Raw genomic sequence first — 23066 nt, forward strand, 5'->3', positions numbered from 1 at the left:
AAATTGTTGCAGCTTCTTTTATAGTCTATCCATGGACAATGGAAAAGAATGTGTGTTCTGCTGTTATTATTCTGTAAATGTCCGTTAAATCCTGTTGGTTGATGGTATTGTTGAATTCTTTTATTGTATCCTTGCTTATTGCTGTATAATTGTCCTATCAATTGTTGAGAGAGGGGTATTGAAGTCTACTATAATTATGGATTTGTCTATTTCTCCTTTCAGCTCCTTCAGGCGTTGCTTCCTATATTTTGCAACTCTGTGGTCTGCTGCATATACATGTAGAATTACTATGTCTTCTTGATTTATTTACCCTCTTATTATTACATAATGTCCTCCTATCCACCTTTAGTAATTTTCTTCTTCTTTTTTTTTTTTTTTTTTTGAGACAGGGTCTTGCTCTGTCACCCAGGCTAGAGTGCAGTGGTACAATCACAGCTCACTGAAGCCTCAAACTCCTAGGCTCAAACAATTCCCTGCATCAGCCTCACAAGTAGCTGGGACTACAGGCATGTGTCACCATGCCCAGCTAAATTTTTTTATTTTTTGTAGAGATGGGATCTCACTACACTTCCCCAGGCTGGTCTCCAACTCCTGGGCTCAAGCAATCCTCCCACCTTAGCCTCCCAAAGAGCCGGGATTATAGGCATGAGCCACCAAGCCCAGCCAGTAATTCTCTTTAAAATGACGTATACAATTAGAACCACATCAGACTGTGTTATAATTTTTGCTTCAAACCTCCACTGTAGTGTAGAAAACTCAAAAAGGGAAGGGAGGTCTGTTGCATTTGCTTTGATTTTTTGCTCAGTGTGTTCTGGTTTCCTTGTGGGTGTTCCAGGATTCCTTTTATTAAACAATTATTTCTGTGGAGAGAACTTCCTTTAGCCATCACTTAGGGTAGCCTGGCCAGTAACAAACTCTCCTGCCTTCCTTCATGTGAGAATGTTTTGATTTCTCTTTCATTCCTGGAGGATATTTTTACTGGGTCTAGGACACTGGAGTTTTTTCTTCCAGCTCTCGAAACCTGTTGCGCCACTTCCTTCTGGCCTTCGTGGCTTCTGGTGAGAATTCTGCTGTCACTGGAACTGTCTTTCTCGTTTCTCTCTCATTGATTTCAAGATTGTTCCCTTGTCTTAAGTTTCCAGAAGTTTAATTATGATGTGTCTTGGCACAGGTTTCTTTGGATTTATCATGTTTGGGTTCAGTCCACCTCTGGGTGTGTAGATTTATATTTTTAGCCAAATTTGGGATGTTTTCAGTCACTATTTTCAAGTAGTTTTAAAGCCCCACCCCGCTGTCTCCTCCCAGAACTCTGATCACTCAAATGTCCTCTTTTGTTATAGTCCCACAGGTCTCCAAGGTGCTGTTCATTTCTCTCTCTCCTTTTTTTTTTTTTTTTTTCCCAGTAGGTTTTCTCCTTTTTTCAGATTGGGTGATTTCTATTTTTCTATCTTTAAGTTCACTGATTCTTTCCTCTACCCCCAGCCCCTCTGTTCTGCTATTGAGTTCATAAATTACGTTTTGAATTTTGGTTATTGGATTTTTCAGTTCTAAAATTTCTATCTGCTTCTTCTTTATAACTTCTGTTTCTTTGCTGAGCCGAATGTTTCATTTATTTCAAAAAATCCTTTTCAGGGAGTCCAACCTCTGTCCTTCCAGAGCGGGCACCTGTTCCTGGTTTTCTTCATTCACGTGCTGTGTTTCCTGGTCTGGGTGCGGTGCGTGGCTGTCTGGTGAATGCTGTATGCTTGCACATCATGTTACGAGAGTCTAGATGTTAATAAGGCCTTGTTTTGTGGCTTCCCCTAATGCTGCTCCCTCAGGGGGAAGGGCGGGCACACAGGTGCCTCCCAAGGCAGGGGTTACACATCCAGGGTCCTCACCTGTGCTCTACTGACACCCAAGAAACGGCTCCCTGTTACTGCCCAGTGGGTGGCAGCTCCCAACACGGTCTCCACTGACACCGCGGAGGGTGGCTCATGACTGCCTGGCAGAGGTGACAGTCCTGGCTCCCCACTCACGCTTCTCTGACGCCACCCCAGCAGGTCAGGGGTGGGGGTGGGGGCCTGGCGGCCTCACTGCAGCCTGGTGAGGGTGGAGGTCTCGAAGTCTAGGCTCACCTCTTGGCCTTCTCTGGCACAGGTGGAGGTGGGGCCACGCGGTTTTCGTGGTGTTTAGCTGCGACAGAATAACAATTGTCTGCGTTTTCTGTCCCGCTAGTGCCCGTTTCCTGGGGCTTTGATTTCAGAGCTGGCTTTTGGGGGCTCTTATGGACTGTGTCCCTTGGCCTCTCTGGATTGCTGCTTCTTCAACACCAAGTCTGGGATTCAAGGAGCAAAGAGGAAACCCAGAGCGGTCGCCAGCACATCCTGGACCGGCCCCGAGGTGCTGGCAACTGCCTTCTCCTCTCCAGCTTCCAGGGCCTCCTCTGGCTTGTTTTCTGTGGAATGCCTTGCAGAGGGGGCTAGCAGGCAGACTCGGTGGCACCACTTCATCTTCGGCCACAGTGACTTTTTGAGGTAGATACTATTATCTCTAGGTGTGCTGGGTCCACTGTGACAAAGTCCCATAGGCTGCGTGACTTAAAACCAAGAAATCTATTGTCCCGCAGGTCTGAAATCAAGGCACCAGCAGGGTCATGTTCCCTCCGAAGCCTGCAGGGGAATGCCATGCCTCTTTCTAGTCCTGCTGGCTCCTGGTCATGCTCCCAGCCTGTAGCACATTCCTCCACTGTCTACCTTCACATCTGCCTTCTTGCACGGTCTCCACACCTGCTTCTCCCGTCTGCACCCTCTCACGGCCTCCTCCTGTAAGGACATGTGGAGTCGGGGGCTCACCCACCCCAGCATGACCTCAGCTTAACCAATCACATCTGCAATGAGCCAATCTCCAAACAAGGCCATATTCGGAGGTCCTAGGGGCTTGGATATCACACATCATGCTAAAAAGTGGCAGAGCTGGGATCTGAGGGCAGACCTTCCCTCCTCCTGCTACAGTTAGTTTATCCCACTTAACACCTCTGGGACTCATCTTCCTCAACCAAATAATTTTTAAAAATATTAATTAATTAAGCGAAGGGAGGTCTTGGAGGCCACACCAACGGATGAGTATTACAGGCTGATTTTTCTTTCTTTTGGTTAACTCCGTTTTTGTATGCACATCAGAGCTGATTTACCGTAGCGATTTAGTTAGGTCAAAGATCAACATTTCACTAAAGGAGTTTGCAAACCCAAAGCCACAGCACACTCTTGGACCAGGTGGGAAGATTCATCATGATGAGAGCTTCTCCATCCACCTCTCATCGCACCATTGTCTTATGGCCTGTGCCTTCTAAATTTGTAAAGAAAAACATGTACACACACACACACACACACACACACACACAGAGGCATCTGGCACCTTTCTCAAGTATGAGAACAATGCAATTCACACATCTTCCAGGCTCTCAAATTATGTTTGCAGTTGCAGTGAAAGGTTTCAATAGTGTTAGCACACTGTTCTGTAGAGATGAGAAAAGTAAGAATTTGTGAGCTAGCTACAGAATCTGTGGCTGGAACCAAGTGTTGATTCTCGTTGCAAAAATAAAACGCCTCTGATATGGTTTGGATGTCCCCTGCAAATCTCATGTTGAGATGTAATCCCCAGTGTGGGAGGTGGGGCCTGGTGGGAGGTGTTTGGGTTATAGAGCAGAGCGCTCATGGCTTGGTGCTGTCCTCATAGCGTGCTCTCAGTATCTGGCTGTTGCAAACTGTGTGAGCCCCACCCTCCCCCCACCCCCAACCCCGGCTCGCTCTCTCTCTCTCTCTCTCTCTCGCTCCTGCTTTTCCACATGTGACATGCCTGCTTTCTGTTCACCTTCCACCATGATTGGAAGCTTCCTGAGGCCTCCCTAGAAGCAGATGTGGGCTCTATGCTTCTTGTACAGCTTGCAGAACCATGAGCCAATTAAACCTCTTTTCTTATAAATTATCCAGCCTCAGGTATTTCTTTATAGCAATGTAAGAATAGCCTAATACAGCTTTCATAAGGGGTAAATTCATCATCACGGTACCACTTGGAAAATGTCTGAGAATCCCCTAGCCCTGTTTAGACAGGCAGTTAGAAAGGTAAGAAGTCAGTCGTGGAGTGAAAGGGAAGACACCGAGTTTCTGTAGGTGTATGGGTCTGTGTAGGGCTCTCTATTCAGTTCAGTTTGTATACCTGTCTTCTCAGCAACGACACACTCTTTTAATGGCTATAGCTTGATAACAGCTCTTAGCAGCAAGTAGGGCAAGTCCACTCATACTGTTTTCTTAATTTTAGAACATTTTAATCACTCCTAAAAGAAACCATGAGCAGCGACTGCCTCCCAGCCCCAGGAAACAACTAGTTAGCTTTGTTTCTATACATTTGCCTACTCTGGATACTTCACAAAAATTGAACCAAGATATGACCTTTGTGTCAGGCTTCTTCCATGTAGCATAATGCTTCCAGGGTTCATCCATGTTGTAGCATATGAAAGTACTTCTTTGTTGTTGTTGTTTTTGAGACAGGGTTTTGCTCTGTTGCACAGGCTTGAGTGCAGTGGCACGATCTCGGCTCACTGCAACCTCTACCTCCAGGGCTCAAGTGATCCTCCCACCTCAGCCTCCCTAGTAGCTGGGACCACAGGTGTGTGCTACCATGCTCAGCTAGTTTTTGTATTCTTTGTAGAGATGGGGTTTCACCATGTTGCACAGGCTGGTCTCAAACTCCTGAGCTCAAGGGATCCATCTGCCTCAGCCTCCCAAAGTGCTGGGATTATAGGCATGAGCCACCGCGCCTGGCCCAAAAGTATTTCTTAATGGCTGAAAAATATTCCGCTGTAGGGAGATACCGTGTATTATTTATCTGTTCACCAGCTGATAAACATGGTGATTGTTTCCACTTTTTAGCTGTTACGAATAATGATGCTATAAAGATTCATACAGAGGCTTTTGTACTTGTACATATGTCTTCAGTTCTCTTGGGTGTATACCTTGGAGTAGAATTACTGAATTGTATAGTGGTTCTTTACGCTTTTATGTAAATTTTTGGCCATACTTGTCAATTTCCACAAAACATCTGTTGAGATTTCAGTTGAAACTGCATTAACTGTATAGATTGACTTGAAGAGAGCAGACATGCCCATGGTTTCCATTTTAGTTCCATACAGAAACCATAGCACAACCCTCCATTTATTTGAGTCTTAAAAAATGTCTTTTCCAATGATTTCATTTTTCTACACAAAAGTCTCACGTATCTTATGGTTTTGGGGGCGTTTTTTGGTAACTTTTGGTTTATGTTTGCATGGTGGCTCAGGCCTGTAATCCCAGCACTTTGGGAAGCCAAGGAGGACAATGACTTGAGGCCAGCAGTTCAAGACCAGCCTGGCCAACCTGGTGAAACCTCGTCTCTACTAAAAATACAAAAATTAGCCAGGAGTGGTTGCGTGTGCCTGTAGTTCCAGCTACTCCGGAGCCTGAGGCATGAGAAAGGCTTGAACCCGGGAGGCAGAAATTGCAGTGAGCGGAGATGGCGCCACTGCCCTCCAGCCTGGGCGACAGAGCAAGACTGTCTGAAAACAAGCAAGCAAAGCCTGTTGAGATTTTGACTGGAATTGCACTGATTTATAGATTATTTTGACTGGAATTGCACTGATTTATAGATTATTTTGACTGGAATTGCACTGACTTTATAGATTGTCTTGAGAAGAGTAGATCTGTCCATGGTTTCCAGTTTAGTTCCATACGGAAACCATAGCACAACCCTCCATTTATTTGGGTCTTAAAAAATGTTTTTTCCAATGATTATACTTTTCTCCATGAAAGTCTCTTATATCTTGTGGGGTTTTTTTTTTTTTGGTAACATTTGGTTTATGTTTCATTAGTAATGGCATCTTTTTTTCTATTACATTTTATAACTATTTATTTCTGATGACAGGATACTATTTTATAATGTTGATATTGTTTCCAAGAAAACTATCATTTCATTGTTAATTACCTGACATTTTATACATATGAAATTATTTCATCTTGGATAACAACAGCTTTGCAGCTTCCTCTCCGCTTTTCTAATTCCTGTCTCTTTTTCTTTCTTGCTCTTCTGGCCAGGACACCCTGTGCTTGGTGAATTGTCAGGTTTATAATAAGTGACGCTGTTCTGTTTCTGGCTTTAGTGGAAATAATTTTAAAGTTAAAACAGAAAGTATGATGTTTGCTTCTGATAAATATCACCATGCCTGGCCAGTAAGGCTTCTATCAACAGAAGATAAATGAATGAATCATTCCTGAAGGAGCCACTTTGCCTTGAACTCTCAGTGGCCACCCCAGTCCCCTGGGCTGCTCTCATCTGCACTGACCCTGAGTCTAATTAAAGGGAAGCCTCAGCTCCAAACTAGAGATGAGAATCATCAGGGAGGAGGGTTGCGCGCATGTGTGTGTCCTCAGGCCCTCTGCTGGTTTCCTCAGGCTGCCAAAACAAAGAACCGGGTGACTTGAAACAGCAGAAACTTGTTCTCTCACAGTTCTTGAGGTTGCGGGTCTGAAATCACAGCGCTGGCCGGGAGCGTGCCTTGGCAATCGGGAAAGGAGGGGCATTCCTTGCTTTTCCCAGGTCATGGTGGTGCCGGCATTCTGCGGTGGTCCTTGGCATGTAGATGCCTAATTCCAGCCTCTGTCTCCACCATCACGTGCCCTTCTCCTCTCTACGTTTGTCTCAGGATCCAAGTTTCCCATTTTGAGGCTGGGCACGGTGGCTCACGCCCCTAATCCCAATATTTTGGGAGGTGAAGGCCGGTGGATAGCTTGAGCTCAGGAGTTTGAGACCAGCCTGGCCAATACGGTGACCCCCACCACCACCCTCCTGTCTCTACTAAAAATACAAAAATTAGCCGGAAGGTGTGGTGGGTGCCTATACTCCCAGCTACTCAGGAGGCCGGGGCATGAGAATCACTTGAACCCGGAAGGCAGAGGTTGCAGTGAGCCGACATTGCGCACACCACTACACTCCAGCTTGGGAGACAGAGCAAGATGCTGTCTCAAAAACAAAAACAACAAAGACATTAAATGAATGAAATGAAAATGAAAAGACAACATATCAAAAATTGTGGGACACAGCTAACGCAATATTGAGGGGGAGATTTCTAGTACCAAATACATATGTTAAAAAAACTGAAATCAGCCAGGCATGATGGCTCACACCTGTAATCCCAGCATATTGGGAGGCCGAGGCAGGTGGATCACTTGAGGTCAGGAGTTTGAGACCAGCCTGGCCAACATGGTGAAACCCCTGTCTCTACTAAAAATACAAAAATTAGCCAGGTGTGGTGATGCACGCCCGTAATCCCAGCACATTGGGAGGCCAAAGTGGGAGGATCACTTGAGGTCAGGAGTTCAAGACTAGCCTGGCCAACATGGTGAAACCCTGTCTTTACTAATACTACAAAAATTAGCCAGGCGTGGTGGTGCATGCCTGTAATCCCAGCTACTTGGGAGGCTGAGGCAGGAGAATCGCTTGAACCCGGGAGACGGAGGATGCAGTGAGCCGAGATTATGCCACGGCACTCCAGACTGGGCGACAGAGCAAGACTCCATCTCGAAAACAACAACAACAACAAAAACAAACAAACAAAACCCTGAAAGCAATACTCTGTATTCCTACTTCAAGAGCCTAGAAAGAGAAGAGTAAGGTAAACCCAAGGCAGGCAGAAGGAAAATAATAAAAAACAGAAATCAGTGAGATAAAAAAAAGTAAAACAATAGAAGAAGTCAATGAAGCAAAGAACTGGTTGTTTGAAAAGATCAATACAATTGACAAACTTCTATCAAGACTGACAAGGAAAAAGGGGAGAAGACACAAATTACCAATACCAGGAATGAAACACTACAGACCCTGCAAACATCGAAAGAACAGTAAAGCAATACTACAAACAACCATGTACACACATAAACTCAAAAACTTAGATGAAATGCATCAATTCTTCAGAAAATATAAACTATCTCAACTCACCCAATATGAAACAGGTCATTTGAATAGCCCTATGACTATTAAGGAAATTGAATCAATAATTTTTTTTAAATCCCCAAAAAGAAGTCTCTGCGTCTAGATGGCTTCATTGTTTAATACTACCAAATATATAAAAAATATTTGATACCTATTCTACATAATCTCTCCTGAAAATAGAAGAAAAGGGAATACTTCACAATTATTTTTATGAAGCTAGTATTACCCCGATATAAAATCACACAAAAGTAGTACCAAACAAATATATATATACTGCAAGGCCAGGTGCAGTGGCTCTCACGCCTGTAATCCCAGCACTTTGGGAGGCCAAGGTGGGCAAACACCTTGAGGTCAGGAGTTCCAGACCAGCCTGTTCAACATGGTGAAACCACGCTTCTACTAAAAATACAAAAATTAGCCAGGAGTGATGGTGGGCACCTGTAGTCCCAGCTACTCGGGAGGCTGAGGCATAAAAACCACTTGAACCTGGGAGGCAGAGGTGGCAGTGAGCTGAGATCACGCCACTGCATTCCACCCTGGGTGACAGAGTGAGACTCTGTCTAAAGAAAACAAAACAAAACAAAAAAACTACAAGCCAATGTGCTAATGAATATAGATGCAAAAGTCATCAACAAAATAGTAGCAAATAGAATTCAGTACTATATAAAAAAGATTATATACCATAGTTGAGTTTATTTCAAGGATGAAAGACTCAGTCAATGCTTGAAAATTAACTAATGTAATCTACATATTAGTGGGCTAAAGAAGAAAAATCACATGATGATATCAATTGATGCAGAAAGCATTTAACAAAATTCAATGCCTATGCATGATTTTTGAAAAATTCTCAGAAAATAGGAATAGAGAAAACTTTCTCAACTTGATAAAGAACATCTACAAAACCTTTATTTATTTACAAAACCCCCACAGCTTACATGATACTTAGTGGTGAAAGACTGAGTGCTTTTCTCCTAAGACTGGCAACAAAGCAAACATGTCTGCTTTAACACTTTTGTTCAACAGAGTGCTAGAAGTTCTAGATAACATTATAAGGCAAGAAAAGTAAATAAGAAGCATACAGATTGAAATGGAAGAAATAAAACTGTTTCTATTTTCAGAGGACATAATTATCTATATAAAGAATCCCAAGGGATATAAAACTATCTTTTAGAACTAATAAGTGAGTTCCGCAAGGTGACAGAATACAAGAGAAAGTTACAAAAATCAGTTTTCTGTCTGTTAACCAGAAATTGGACATCCATAGAGAAATGAACACACAGACACAAAAATTTAAAGTACAGTGGCATTTATAATTGCTCGGAAAAAAATGAAGTACTTAGGTGTAAATATAACAAAGCAGTTATAGAACTTCTAGATTGAAAATTACGCAATCCTCATGAAAGAAATCAAAGAAGACTTAAATAAATGGAGAGCTATGTTATGCTCATGGATTGGAAAACTCGGCATCATAAAGATGTCAGATCTCTTCAAACTGATTCACAGGTTTACCACAATTCCTCTCAAGACCCCAGCGAAATGTTTCTGTAGATATAGATAAGATTATTCTAAAATGTATACGAAAAGGCAAAGGAATGAGAGAAGCTAACACAATTTGGAAAAAGAATGAAGTGAAAGAAATAATTCTACCTGATTCCACAACTTACTATATAGTTACAGTAATCACAACAGCGTGGTGTTGGCGGTGGAATAGACTCATAGCTCCATGGGACAGAATAAAGAACCCAGAAATGGATCCACTCAAATATGCCCAGTGGATTGTTGACAAAGATTCAAAAGCAACTTAATGGAGGAAAGAGCCATTTCATCAAATAGTGCTAGAGAAATTGGTCATCCTTAGCGAAAAAAATATACCTGCACCTTATACAAAAAAAGGAACTCAAAGTGAATCACAGCCCTAAATGTAAAATGTAAAACTATAAAACTTTATTTTTTTTCGAGACAGGGTCTCACTCTGCTGCCCAGGCTACAGTGCAATGGCGTGATCATAGCTCACTGCAGCCTCAAACTCCTGGGCTCACGCAATCCTCCCAAGTAGCTAGAAGGACAGGTGCACAGCACCATGCCTGGCTAATTTTAAAAATGTTTGTAGAGACAGGATGTCACTATTTTGCCCACGCTGGTCTGGAACTCCTGGCCTTAAGTGATTCTCCCGCCTCGGCCTCCCAAAGTGCTAAGATTACAGACATGAACTACCGTGCCTGGCCTATAAAACTTTTAGAAAAACAAATAGGAGAAAATCTTCAGGATCTATGACTAGGCAAAGGGTTCACAGTCTTTACCTCAAAAGCATAGTCAATAAAAAAATTTTTTAATTGAACTTTATCAGAACTAAAACTTTTTGCTCTGTGAAACACCCTATTGAATGAAAATATAAGCTGTAGAGTGGGAGAAATATTTACCAACCACATAGCTGGCAACTGACTAGTGTTTAGAATACATAAAGAACTCTCAAAATTTAACAGTTAAAAGAAACCACACAATCCAATTAGATGATGGGCAAAAAAAAAAAAAAAAAAAAAATGAGCACATATTTCACCAAAGAGGATGTATGGATGACAAATACATGAAAGAATATTCAACATCACTAGCCATTAGGGAGACGCAAATTAAAACCACAATGTGATATAACTACATATCTACCAACCAGAATCGCTAAAATTAAAAGTGACAATATCAAATGCTGATGAGGATTTTGAGAAACTGGATCTCTCATACATTTCTGGCAGGAATGTAAAATGGTGCAGCTACTTTAAAAAACAGTTCGGCAGTTTCTTAAAAACAAAACCAAAAACTAAATATGCAACCACCACATGACCAGCCATTGCATTCCTGGGCGTGATCCTAGAGAATTGAAGACATGTTCACATGGTAACTACACATACATGCTTGCATCAGCTTTAATCATACTAGCCCAATGCTAGAGATAACACAGATGCTCTTCAATGACTGAATGGTTAAACAAATTCTGGCCCATCCATACCATGGAATACTTACTGCTCAGCGGAGAAAGGAATCAAACTGTTGACACGGGCGGCAACCTGGATGAGCCTCCAGAGAATTACACTGAGCTGGAGGGAAAATAAAGCAATTCCAAAGGTTACGTACTGTAGATTCCATTTCTATAATATTCTGGAAATGACAAAATTATAGTAATGGAAAACAGTTCTGTGGTTGCCAGGGGTTAAGGAGGGGGTTGGGGTGAAAGGGAAGTGAGTATGGCTATAAAAGGTCAATATCAAGGATCCTTGTGCTGATGGAAAGTTGTAAATTTGACCTGTAACAACATCACCATCCTGGTTGCCATCTTGTACTGTAGTTTTGCAAGATGCTATCATTGGAGGAAACTAGGTGAAGAGCATTTGAGCTGTTTCTGTATGATTTCTTTTAACTGCATGTGATTCTATAATTATCTCCAATAGTTTTAGAAAAAAGTCTTGGTGAGAGGCAAAGAGAATGATGTATGTAAATTCCTCAGCACAATGCCTGGCAGGTAGGAGGGACTTTAGTGCTGTCACTGGAAAAGTCCTGGGCAACCCAGGACAGCTGGTCAGGCACAGGGCAGGTGCAGAATTCGCTCACTCAGTGTCGCTGAGGACTCAGGTTTTCCACCTTCCCGCCCTGCCCTCCTTGGAATGCTGGCTCATGTTCAAGTCGGATGCCCTCAGGGTTACGGGGCAGCTTTTCCAGTTCCAGGCATCATGTGCACACTGGTCCACATCTCTCTCACCTCTCTCTAAGAGCAAAGAAACCATTCCTGGAGGCTTCCCTCCCTCACAGCTTAGTGGCTATGGTTGCTACACTGATGCATAAAAAGCCACTCATTCATGAAAATCAGCAAAGGAAATGGGACCATAGTGCTCAGGTTGGGTCCGTCTGGATTTACCTCCAGACCTGGAGGCAGAACCAGCCTTCCTGCATCAAGTGGTGGAATTCTATCTATGCCAGCCAGTATGAAGGTTTTGGGTGGCCCACCAAAACTGTTCTTCCTCCTTTCTCAGGACTCCAATGGCCTGACGTGCATGGCTCTGGGCACCTGAGTTGTGTTTCCTGGACCCGCCAGATCTAAGCGGGTCAACACCAGAAACCATGCTTGTTCATGTGTTTATCCTCAGCATCTTGCAGATGCCCTGTGCATATAAAGCATAGTAACATATTTGTTGAAATGAATTCAATAGCCTTCATCATATTGATTCTGCCTCTCAAATGTCTAATTAAATCTATACCCATAACCATGATGGTCCAGATTAGAAACTTCATCAGGTGCCAAGTCGGCTACCTAGAGTGTCTCTTAATTTCCGCAGATGCAGAGCTGCAAATTTTTCTTGCTCTTCTGAGCACTCCTACATTTGATTTATTCATTTGGCATTTTGAGGTGAAGGCAAGACAGTGTTATTGTTAACTCTGTGCTTTTCTTTAACATGTTTCTTTGCTGGCTGGGTGTGGTGGTTCATGCCTGTCATCACATCACTTTGGAAGGCTGAGGAAGGATTACTTGAGGCCAGGAGTTCAAGACCAGTCTGGGCAACATAGTGAGACCCTATCTCTACAAATCAAATAAAATAGGTCAGGTGCCGTGGCTCACGCCTGTAATCCCAGCACCTTGGGAGGCCGAGGCAGGCGGATCACCTGAGGTCAGGAGTTCGAGACCAGCCTGACCAACATGGAGAAACTCTGTCTCTACTGAAAATACAAAAATCAGCCAGTTGTGGTGGTACATGCCTGTAATCCCAGCTACTTGGGAGGCTGAGGCAGGAAAATCGCTTGAACCCTGGAGGCAGAGGCTGCGGTGAGCTGAGATCATGCCATTGCACTCCAGCCTGGGCAACAAGAGCAATACTCCGTCTCAAAAAAATAAATAAATAAAATGAAAAAAACAAGTAAAATAAAATAGCCAGGCATGGCGGGATGCCATCTGTGGTCCCAGCTACTTGGGAGGCTCAATGGGAGGGTCACCTGGGCCCTGGGGATCAAGGCTGCAGTGAGCCAAGATCACACCACTGCACTCCAGCCTGGGTGACATAATGAGATCCCATTTCAAAAAAACTAATAAAATAAAAATATTTATTTGTGATCCATCTAAACCTATATGAATTTCTGTACTCTTATTTATGTTTTCTTTTGTTTCTATTTTTATGTATGTATTTATTTATTTTTAAAAACGGGGGGCCTCATTCTGTCGCCCAGGCTGGAGTGCACTCACTGCAGCTTCAGACTCCTGGGTTCAAGCAATCCTACAATTTCAACCACCGGAGTAGCTGGGACTCAGGTGCACACCACCACACCCAGCTAACTTTTTAAAATTTTTTTGTAGTGATGGGGTTTCGCTATATTGCCCAGGCTGGTCTCTAAATCCTGGCCTCAAGCAATCCTCCTGCCTTGGCCTCCCAAAGTGCTGGGATTATAGGCATGAGCCATCGTGCTTGGTTTATTCATGTTTCTAATTGTCCTCCCATCTTCTAGAGGGAAGTTAATATAACTTTGATATTTGAATTTTTACGTCATGATTCATGTGGCATACTGAGTATGAAAATGATCTTCCTCCCTAAAGGCCATCATTTTTTCTCCCCACGAAAGTTTATGCCAAATACTGTTTTGAATTTAATAGTTCCATATCCCCTAAGCAGAACCCAGTCTGACTTCTCTCTCTTTTTTTTCCCCTGCGTCTGAGTCAACTATGAGAAATGATTCTGACTCATAAAATCGATATATCTATAGAACAAATGGCAGTTGTAGCCCCTCCTGAAGATGACTCCTTGGGTTTCCACATTTTCTGGATTGGACTTGAATTCCTTGACGTCATTTTCAGGGCTTCCTGCGGCTTTGCCCCACATATGCCTCAGACCCATGCAAATCAAGTCCTGGATTTCCTGGCTATTTTTACTCTAACACAGAATACAAATGTGCATGTTAGACATAAACCCTTAACAATGCCCAGTGATATTACTTCTGTCAGGAAGGAAAGATTGAACGAAACAATGGAGAATCAACAATCCCAGGCTGGGCGTGGTGGCTCACGCCTGTAATCCCACCACTCTGGGAGGCTGAAGCGGGCAGATCACCTGAGGTCAGGAGTTTGAGACCAGCCTGGCCAACATGGCAAAACCCCACCTCTATTAAAAAATACAAAAATTAGCTGGGTGTGGTGGCACGTGCCTGTAATCCCAGCTACTCAGGAAGCTGAGACAGGAGAATTGCTTGAACCAGGGAGGTGGAGGTTGCAGTGAGCCAAGATCGTGCCCCTGCACTCCAGCCTGGGTGACAGAGCGAAACTCCTTCTCAAAAAAAAAAAAAAAAAAAAAGAAAAAAGAAAAAGAAAAGAAAATTTCCCAAAGGTCTATGATCGTTTCATTAATAAGATAGAATTCCATAATTCTTTATTGGTTTAAATTTTATCTTCATCAGAAGTTCTGCTTGAAGGATCAGACCTAAATACAAACCATCTGATAATGACAGCTCTGGGCTAAACTGCAGGGCCCCTGGAACCGAATGTCATCTGAAGGAACTCAAGTTGGGGACATTTCCCAACACAGTCATCCTAGAGACAGTAGAGGGCACTACAGGCAAATATTAAACTAAAAAGTAAATGTCCCGTCAGGAAACTTAACTTAGAGTATTAGGTGTCGTACATAATACAACATTGTAAAATTTCTCATGCTCAAAGCTAAATGAGTGTTTTCTGTTTAAGTTCTTAATGTTCTAGAGCTCTACTATTCAATATGGCAGACACCAACCACCTATGTGTATTTAAATTTAAATTAATGAAAATGTAATAAAATTTAAAATTGAGCTCTTCAGTTGTACCAGCCACATTTCTCGTGCTCAACAGATACGTGGCTAGTGACTACCATATAGGACAGTGCGAGCATAGAACATTTCCTTCATCACAGAAAGTTCTAGTAGACAGCACTGCTGAAGTCTCAGTTTCCATTATATATTAGAATAGAAGGGGACTAGAATATGCCACCTCAAGATATGCCACTTTGGCATAAAGATTATTTTGAACTGGAAGGCAATTGAGAAAAAGTAGACACAGGAAAGGCTCTCTGCCCTCCCCTCTCTGCCTAAAAGCCGGGCATAAATTTCTGTCATGAGGGTGTCCCCATCTCTCATACCGGGAAGGGAAGAACAACATTATCACTGACAATGGAGATGGGACCAGGATGTGTCTGCGTAAACTAGCTTTACTAAATAACCCTTCCCTTCTGTTCATTTTCCTCATATGCTCCTTTCCACAGTTTACCACCTCTAGAAGCCCAAACTCTTTTTCCTTGGTCTTGTCATGTCTCCACAATTTATAGCCCTTTGTTAAAAGGGCATAAAACCCCAGCCCCATGGTTTTTGTTGTTTGGTTTTCTGTGGATTGTTTTTTGTTTGTTTGTTTGTTTGTTTTTGAGAGAGTCTTGCTCTGTCACCCAGGCTGGAGTGCAGTGGCACGATCTGGGCTCACTGCAACCTCTGCTTCCTAAGTTCAAGCAATTCTCCTGCCTCAGTCTCCTGAGTAGCTGGGATTACAGGTGCATGCCACCACGCCTGGCTGATTTTTGTATTTTTAGTAGAGATGGGGTTTCACCATGCTGGCTAGGCTGGTCTCAAACTCCTGACCTCAGGCGATCTGCCTGCCTTAGACTCCCAAAGTGCTGGGATTACAGGCATGAGCCACCGCGCCTGGCCCCCAGCCCCATGTTTAACTGCTCCTGTGGTTCTTCATTTCTTTCCTGTGAAGTCCTCCATGCACACAAAAAATTAAAACTTATTAAAATATTAACCTGAAGGCCAGGTGTAGTGGCCCACGCCTGTAATTCCAACACTTTGGGAGGCCAAGGCCAGCGGATCATTTGAGGTCAGGAGTTTGAGACCAGCCTGGACAACATGGTGAAACCCCATCTCTACTAAAAATACAAAAATTAGCTAGGCGTGGTGGCACATGCCTACAATCCCAGCTACCTGGGAGGCCGAGGCAGGAGAATCACTTGAACCCAGGAGGCAGAGGTTATAGTGGGCCAAGATCGTGCCACTGTACTGCAGCCTGGGAGACAGAGCAAAACTCTGTCTCAAAAAAAAAAAAAATTAACATAAAATATAATGTATATACCTTTCCTCCTATTAATCTGTCTTTTGGCTGGGCACAGTGGCTCACGCCTGTAATCCCAGCACTTTGGGAAGCCGAGGCGGGCAGATCACCTGAGGTCAGGAGATTGAGACCAGTCTGGTCAACATGATAAAACCCCATATCTACTAAAAATACAAAAACTAGCTGGGCAGGGTGGTGGGTGCCTGTAAACCCAGCTACTCAGAAGGCTGAGGCAGGAGAATCACTTGAACCCGGGAGGCAGAGGTTGCAGTGAGCTGAGATAGTGTGACTGCATTACAGCCTGGGCAATAGAGCAAGACTCCGTCTCAAAAAAAGAGAAAAAAACAATCTGTCTTTTATCAGTGTGATTCACAGGCCCCAGCTACAGTACCTAAGAAGGCAGAGGAAACCATTTTTTTCCTGCCCTACACAATTCACCAAGAGTAACTGCGAAATAGGAACTATTCTAGCATGGAGGCTGCACTCCTGAGCTTATGGAGACTGAGTGTCATGTATACCAATGACATCTGTGGAAATGAAGTCACCTGGCTTCTAATCAGGTGAAGTCACCTAGCCACCTTTCTCTAATTTTCACTTTGGAGAAAAACTTAAAAAAAGATACAGGGGAGATATTTGTCTTTGTATCATTTACAACTTGCCGTATACAAATTACAGACTATTGAGAATCCTCGAGAACATTACTATGCATCTTAGAGAGCTTTTTAGTTATTTATTTATTGTTTAGGAACAGGGTTTAGCTGGGCTGCCCAGGCTGGAGTGCGGTGGCATAATCCTAGCTCATTGTAAATATAAACTCCTGGATTCAAGTGATCCTATTATCTATCTCAACCTCCCGAGGAACCAGGACTACAGGTACGTGCCACCATGCCCGGCTAATTTTTAAATTTTTTGTACAGATGCGGTCTTGCTATGTTGTCCAGGCTGGTCTTGAACTCCTGACCTCAAACAATCCCACTGCCTCAGGCTCTCAAAGTTCTGGCCCTGGCTCTCATCTTAGAAAGCTTTAAAACAATATTTTAAAAGCTACAAACTGGCTGGGTATGGTGGCTCATGACTATAATCCCAGCACTTTGGGAGGCTGAGGTGGATGGATTGCTTCAGTCCAGGAGTTTGAGACCAGCCTGAGCAACATAGTGAAACCTAGTCTCTACTAAAAAAGTACAAAAATTAGCCGGGCATGGTGGCTGAGGCTTGTGGTGCTAGGATTATAGGCATGAGCCACTCGGGAGGCTGAGGTGGGACGATCACTTGGGCCTGGGAGGTGGAGGTTGCAGTGAGCCATGTTCAGACCACTGCAGTCCAGCCAGGTGATAGAGCAAGACCCCATCTCAAACAAACAAACAAACAAACAAGCTACAAACTAAATAAAGGTTAAATATAAGCAAATATATTACTATACCAAACACATGTCTCTAGAACTGAGAGAAACATTGAAGTATATCTAATCCAAATATTTCATTTTTTGATGATTTAAAAAAACTCCGTGAACCAAAAAGTTTAAGTAACTCTCTTAAATTCTTAAAGCTGAGGAATCGGAACTTTAAATCTAAACTCAACCTGGTGCTTTTTCCTTTAGGTTATGATTCTATTAGAGGTTTTTATTGAAAATGTGGACCTTCCAGATTCTCTGAGATTGCAGCTCTGAAGAAAAGCCTATCACTTCATGTATGGTGGTTGATATGTAATAGAGAAGTGCACACACGCTGTGTTTCACTCCCTCTCAGTCTGACTTTCTGAACTGCATAGGGATCAGAAAGGTGAATTCCGTGCTCTCAGATCCTCCGGTCCAATGTGGCTTGTTTTGGTAAATGCGGGGAGAATGGATGGGAAAAAGTCGATGGAGAAATACATGTCTCCATCCAAATGTGAGTTTGGTGTAGGAGAAAATGAGTAAGATACCCCGACAGCACCACATGCACGAGTGAGGAACATGGCAGGGGCCGGGGTCGTCTGAGATGCTGATAACGAGCTTGCTCCCCGGCCCCCGCACGCTGACATGCGGAGCTGCAGTGGGAGTGAAGTTGCAGAGGCAGCTCCGTGCTCCTCCAGGGGCCCTGCCTGTGTCTCCCCCACCGCCCCTGAGGGTGCTACCGCTGCTGCAACCGGCAGCTGAGAGAGAAGTCTGAGGAGAGAAGCGTCCCAGCCATGGCCAAGCAGATCAATAACTGCATCAACATTTCCGTTGATCATTTGTGCTTTTGAAAAATATGCTGAATCATGGCAATCACTCAGAAAATAGATGACTTAATTTTTACGGGTAACAACATGTACCTTTGTGCTTCTGCCTTTCAAAAAGGCCCCCAGGGGAACTAAGTCTACCGGAGCCTGACCGGTTCTTCCTCAAGTCTGAAAGACAAAGTTTGCCTGATCCTGGAGATAAATTTTATTTTTGCCTCTGGCTGTATCCCATAACCATATTCCTCTTCATCATAAAGCTGAAAATAATGGGTAAAGTGTGACAACGAAGACCCCGTCTCCCGGTTTCCACTAGGCAGGAAAAACAGCACCTCCTACCAACATAGTTAAATTAATAAGAATGTAATTGTTTGTTAGCGTTACATTAATTGCAGCCCCTTCGTGCTTACTCAACGTTTGGTTTCTTTTCTTCAGTAACTCCCCTTAATTCTGAAAAATTACAGTCACACTCACAGAGACAGAGAGTGAAATGGTGGGCACCAGGGACTGCGAGAGGGAAGAACCAGGGAGTCAGTGTTTTATGGGTACAGAGTTTCTGATTAAAATAATGAAAAGTTCTAGAGGTGGATGGTGGTGATGGCTGCACAACAGTGTGAATGCAGTTCATGCCACTGAACTGTACACTTAAAACTGATTAAAATGCTAACATTTATGTTATGTATATTTTACCACAATAATAAAATAATTTTTAAAAATCAGTCTGGGTGCAGTGGCTCATGCCTGTAATCCTAGCACTTTGGGAGGCCGAGGTGCGAGGGCTGCTTAAGGCCAAGAGTTCAAGACCAATCCAGCCAACATAGCAAGACCCCGTCTCTAAAGTGAAAAAAAAAAAAAACAAACTGCACGAAATAGACCGAAAGGCTATTTTGTACAAGAAAATGTGCTAAAAAAAAATGTAAGTTTCACCAAAAGAAATTGAGCAGGTCTGGGTGCCTTCCCCGCCAGGCCCTGAGAACCAGGTGGGGCAGATCTGGTTTGCGGCTCTCCACCCGGGAAGCTGACACCTGCCAGGGTGCATGCTCCGCGGTTCTGCTGAATCAAGCTTCAGCGAAGCATTTCTCCAGGTTTGTCCTTGTCTAAAACTATGAGAAACCTGGAGATCATGGGCCTGCAAATAAATACATAAGAGGTGTCCCATGTGACAGGAGAGGTGGCCTGGCAGAAACGTGGAAAGGGAAAACGTAGAGAAATTCTGTCGAGAACCAAAACACTTAGACCAAGCTTGTCCAACCCGAGGCCCATGGGCCACATGTGGCCCAGGAGGGCTTTGAATGAGGCCCAACACAAATTCGTAAACTTTCTTAAAACATTATGAGTTTTTTAGTTCATCAGCTATCACTTGTGTTAGTGTATTTTATGTGTGGCCGAAGACAATTCTTCCAATGGGGCCCCCAGAAGCCAAAAGATCAGACACCCCTGGCTTAGACAAAAGGAGCAAAGCAAGGCCAGAAAGAGGCCGCTCAGGGTCCCCCTTCCTGAGCAGGCTCCTGGCATGCCATGTCTCAGCATAAACTCGGCCACAGAGATCAATTTTGGGAACTTGGACTGAACCATTTCTGCGGAGAGCATCTTCCCACAGGCCGTGGGAAAGTACTGAGAGAAACTCCTGAGCGCCGCAGGAAATGTGAGCAGGGTCCCCAGAGGGGCCGGGGTTTTAGGGCCAGCGTGCTAGGAACTTTGAGAATGTGGCCTCAGGCCGGGTACACAGAGCACAACTCGTGGGAGACTGGGCTGGGATTAGGAGAAGGTTCTGGAGACAGAGCTGGACTTCCATCACGAATCCCCGGACCTCACCACCAGCTACCCACTCCCTGGGATGAGAAGATGCTAGTTATTTTGCTTTTGTGTTTTGCCTGGTCACACATGTCCTCTCTTATCTATGATCGAATGGCTAATCTTTAGTCTATGTGACCTCTGCTTGGATGTAACAAGATCAAGTTTCAATCACAAAGAAAATTTAAGTTCTGCCACCTTTTCTGAATATTGTTCCTGAAGAATGAGGTGCCAGGCCTTTCACATGGAGACTGAAGCTGAGGGGGCCAACCAGCACCAGACCTACCCCACTGCCCAGAGCAGGCAGAAGTCACACACAGGACTGGCCACGGGAGGAACAATGAGACCTTGAGCCACAACATTCAGAGCAAGAAAGGCCACAGATACCAAACCCCGCCTCCTAACTTTACACACGAGAAAGCAGAGGGAGGCTGAGAGGGAGGATCGCTTTAGCCCATGAGTTTGAGGTTATAGTGAGCTTTGATTCCCCCTCTGGACTCCAGCCAGGGTGACAGAGTGAGACCCTGTCTCAAAAAAGAAAGAAAAAATAAGAAAAACAATCACATATCCCTTTCGTTAGCAGAGCGTAAACTGAAACCCACAGCCCCCAATTCCTAGTTCAACCTTCTTTCCTCTACCCCAGGCCTCACCTGTTGGATTTTTGTTTGGGATGCTATCTGCCCATCTACTTTTTCTTTTTTCTTTCTTTTTTTTTTTTTGAGACAGAGTCTCACTCGTTTGACCAGGTTGGAGTGCAGTGGAGCGATCTCAGCTCACTGCAGCCTCCACCTCCCAGGCTGAAGCGATTCTCCCGCCTCAACCTCCTGAGTAGCTGGGACTACAGGCATCCGCCATCATGCCTGGCTAATTTTTGTATTTTTTAGTAGATATAGGGTTTCAGCATGTTGGCCAGGCTGGTTTCAAACTCCTGACCTCAGGTGATGCACCCGCCTCGGCCTCCCAAAGTGCTGGGATTACAGGCGTGAGCCACTGTATCCAGCCTTCTGCCTTTTTATCCCTTTCCTACCCTTGGTGGCTGTATTGGAGACGCTTCTCCAGAAAAACAGAACCAATAGGGTGTGTGTGCACGCAAGTGCGTATGTGTGTGGGTGCGTGTGTGTGTGTATGTGTTGAGAAAGATTTAAGGAATTGACTCATGCAATCATGAAGATGGCAAGTGCACAGTCTGCAGGGCAGGGGCCAGGCTGGGGACAAGGGAGCCTGAAGCAGTCTGCAGTCAGAGCTACCTGCTTCTAAGGAAAGGTGATTCTTTTCTCTTAAGACCTTCATCGGATTGCATGAGGCCCACCCCATTGTGAAGGATAATCTGCTTTACTCAAAGTGGACTGATTTAAATGTTAATCTCATCTTAAAAATGCCCTCACAGCAATTTTCATATGTGTCTGACCAAATATCTGGTTGCTGTGTCCCAGACAAATTGACACATAGGATTAACCATTACAGCAGGAAGCCCTCCTTTCCCTCCCGCCCAGCCAGCCCCAGGGCTTTTACCCTCCTGTGTCCTTTGCCCCAGCAATAGCTGGCTTTGCAAAGGGGAAGAGCGCTCCCCTCCCAGGAGTCAGTGCACTTTGAGAGAAGAGCAAGATTTTAAAATAACAGCTTCAGAAACAGTCTATGAAACTGTACCGAGTGGGAATATTTCCCTGTTGCTTTGTTGACTTGTTGCTTTGTTGCTTTGGGTTTGTTTTGTTTTTACTTCTAAATCAAACTTGCAGCCGGGAGTGGTGGCTCATGCCTGAAATCCCAGCATTTTGGGAGGCTGAGGCAGGACGACCCTTTGAGGCCAGGAGTTTGAGACCAGCCTGGGCAACATAGCAAGCCCCTTGTCTCTAAAATAAATAAATAAATAAAAATAAAAAATAAAAACAGTTAAAAATTAACCAGGCATGGTGGCACACACCTGCAGTTCCAGTTACTCAGGAGGCTGAGGCAGAAGGAGCGCCTGAGCACAGGAGTTCAAGGCTGCAGTGAGCTAGGATCATGCCACTGTCTCCAGCCTAGGAGACAGAGTGAGATCCTGTCTCTAAAATTTTTTTTAAAAAGCCAAACTTCCATAAATAGCTGCTGTAAACACTAGCCTCGAGCTGTAATGGGTGTCAGCATGCCCAGGATGCCTGCCTCCCCAGGTGTGTTTTTAGAGTTGAACTAGATTAGAAATTCCCAGGTTCTCCATGTCACCAGGCACGGAGATGTGTTGCATCTACTCTCCAAATCATCCTCACCAAAGGTTCAGCACCTTTGACAAGAACTCACCTCTCTGGAAGCAGCTTCTCTACTAGACAGACTCACTGGAAGGAAGAAATCCTGAACTGTTTGTCAGATGTTAGCATTCTAGAGATACAACCATTCCACAGTTTTAGAGAAATGTTTTCAAAGACCTACGTCCCTCTCTTTGCAGCTCTAGTTACTTAAATGGTAAGAAATGGCTGGGCGTGGTGGCTTACGCCTGTAATCCCAGCACTTTGGGAGGCCTAGCGGGGTGGATCATGAGGTCAGGAGTTCGAGACCATCCTGGCCAACATGGTGAAACCCCGTCTCTACTAAAATACAAAAATTAGCCAGGCGTGGTGGCACATGCCTGTGGTCCCAGCTACTCGGGAGGCTGAGGCAGGGAAATCACTTGAACCCGGGAGGCAGAGGTTGCAGTGAGCCGAGATCGCGCCACTGCACTCCAGCCTGGTGACAGAGCAAGATTCCGTCTCAAAAATTAAAAAAAAAAAAAAAAAAAAAAGGTAAGAAAGACATAAAATGTGTTAAACCCAGAGTCCCATTCCCTTGTCTGAAGTGTCAGCCTGTTGGCATTCCAGTGGTAATTTTTGCCCTGCAAGTATAAAATTAAATAGAAAATTCTGAAGCTCTCTATTTATTTTCTCTCTTTCTGCCTGCTTTGAATCTGCTATTATTAGGCTACTCATGTTGAGATAAAACTTACTTCTCAAGGTTACTTGTAGAATTTGTTCTGGCT

The 23066-nt window shown here is 44.1% G+C and overlaps 1 protein-coding gene across 1 annotated transcript in view; it reads right to left on the bottom strand.

The window, feature by feature from the left end:
• The window catches only part of RAB20 (RAB20, member RAS oncogene family), a 119339-nt gene that overhangs the window by 84498 nt on the left and 11775 nt on the right, over positions 1-23066 (bottom strand). The window contains exon 2 of the transcript XR_009213327.1: positions 11014-11087. The gene's annotated coding sequence lies outside the window, so the exon portion shown is untranslated. The remainder of the gene's footprint in view (positions 1-11013; positions 11088-23066) is intronic.

This window comes from Hylobates moloch, unplaced genomic scaffold (genome assembly GCF_009828535.3).
Source record: "Hylobates moloch isolate HMO894 unplaced genomic scaffold, HMol_V3 SCAFFOLD_4, whole genome shotgun sequence".
Classification (NCBI taxonomy): Eukaryota; Metazoa; Chordata; class Mammalia; order Primates; family Hylobatidae; genus Hylobates; species Hylobates moloch.